The 2,191-nt window shown below is 43.3% G+C and overlaps 1 protein-coding gene across 4 annotated transcripts in view; it reads right to left on the bottom strand.

Moving 5' to 3' along the window:
- LOC102671059 (Krueppel-like factor 6) overlaps positions 1-2,191 on the bottom strand; it is a 236,668-nt gene that overhangs the window by 148,512 nt on the left and 85,965 nt on the right. The window lies entirely within an intron of this gene.

The raw sequence follows: 2,191 nt of genomic DNA on the forward strand, positions 1-2,191 counted from the left end.
CGATCGTGGTCGATTGTGATCCGAGGATCGATCGAAAGCGACGAAAATCGAACTTTCGATGAGAACGAGATTGTATCAGAAATAATAAGTGAACGAGATACGAAATCATCCATCACGACGGATTGATTCAAAAATATAATTTCGCTCGGGAATCGAACGGGAATCGATTTGTCTTCGTTACGTTTTTTTTTTTTTTTTTCACATTCCGAGGATAATTACAAGATCATCGTTGGTGTTCGCCTGTCGCGCTTAATTACTTGTTTATTTCCATCCGTATTTCCCAAGATTTATGGCCGTGCCACACGCGACGATCAACACAACAAACAAAGCAACGAGTAGTACGAGGCTATGCGCAGAATTTTTCGTCGCGATCCTATGAATCCTTATCACCCGCAACTGTTTCGTATTCACGGCGGATGATTCGGGGAACGAAGATCGCAAAGATGGTTCGACCACCAGGAAAGAGAGAGAGAGAGAGAGCGATTGTTTCCAAGTAACGTCTGTTGACGAGACGTGGGAATGCTGGGGCGATATATCGACGATGAAAACGACCGCCCACGGCCGCCTTTTTCTCGCAGCGTCGTGCGACACGATACACGGCTAATAACGTAACTCGCTTGACAATTGGTGTAACAAGCGGTTGCTTCTACAAATCCATAGGAGGGAAGAGAAACCGAAAAGGAAGGACGAATTTCTATTTCGATCGATCGAAATTTAATAGAAATTTTATTGGAATGGAGAACTGAAAACAGACTCGATCAAAAATGTTTAAATAAGTTCGTTTGAATGGGGCGAATATACATCTCGAAAGAGTGAATAAAATAATCAAAAATCGATATAAGAGAGAATCGTTGAAAAATTAATATTACGGATCGAAACGCGTACTACATTTTAAATATCGAGCCGTCGATAAAGATTCTCGGCTGTATCTCCTGACGATATCTACGACCGCCTACGATGCTAGAGAGACGCGAGCATCGGTTCGCTTGCGACGATAATTCCATGTTCGCAATCGCGGATCGTGTCTGGAATAGGAGGAACTTGCGAAACGAGACGGCAAATCGATCCAAAAAAAAAAAAAAAGAAAGAAAAAAGAAAAGAAAGAAAGAAAGAAAAAAGAGATACTCGTCACGCGAGACACGCCCATGGCAGCGTTCCCGTTTTCAGGAAACTCGTCGTTACGTGCATTTGTTATTCATGACCAGGGGGAGGGACGGCGAGGTCTAACCCCGGATCCCTCCCGTAGTTTCGGCCACGACAATGAAATCGTAATGTCATTCGCGTCACGGCGCATTGAAATGTCCCTACTACCTTCGCAATCTCCCCGCTTCTCTAATTAAAGGACACGTCGTCGAGTTACATATTTCAATAGGAGTTCCATCACGATTTCCGATTTCCAATTATTCGTGTTTTTCCAAATAAAGGGAGAATCACAAGATCGAGGACAAACGTCCTTTTAATCTCGATTTTAGTCTCGCTACGAGATATTACGTATATATATCCTTTAAAAAAAGAGGAGGGTGGGGAGAGATCGAAACGATACAGGGACCTGGTGTTCCACGTGTACGACCGTATGAAATCAAACGACGTACTAAATCCGCGATGACTAATGAAAGACCGGGTAAACTGTTCTTAATGATGCCGGTACGCTCGTGATATATATGTATACATAAGGAGCGTATATACATATATGTATATACGCGTATATCGGTCTATATACACCGCATATTATACATACACACACTACGTTCCCACAGTAGCGAGACTGGTAATGAGAATATAACGTTCATCAATCATTCGTTGGGCAATCCGCGAGCGAACGACTCCCGGCGGAATTAATTTAATTACTACAAATGTTTCGCGATAAAAATGGCCGGCGATCAATACATTGTCAGGCCCGCGAGTTACGCCGCTCTCCGAGTCTAACCGCGAAAATAATTTATGCAAAGGAGGTGGGAGGACCGAGGCCGGCGCCGTTCGTTGTATCGTAACGCGAGTTATCGTAAGACGGGTTATTAGTTCGGTTAAAACGTAATTAAGAAAATTTAATATGGATAATGACCACTAATAAATATAATAATACGTTGGCAACCGGTGATCGATAACTTTTAACGAGCCGTCGTCTTAGGAAATTGATACAGGGCTCTTTCATTTGTCAGTCTTTGCGCGGAGGGAGGAACGAATCCCCCCC

The sequence above is a fragment of the Apis dorsata genome, unplaced genomic scaffold (assembly GCF_000469605.1).
Source record: "Apis dorsata unplaced genomic scaffold, Apis dorsata 1.3 scaffold_149, whole genome shotgun sequence".
Lineage (NCBI taxonomy): Eukaryota > Metazoa > Arthropoda > Insecta > Hymenoptera > Apidae > Apis > Apis dorsata.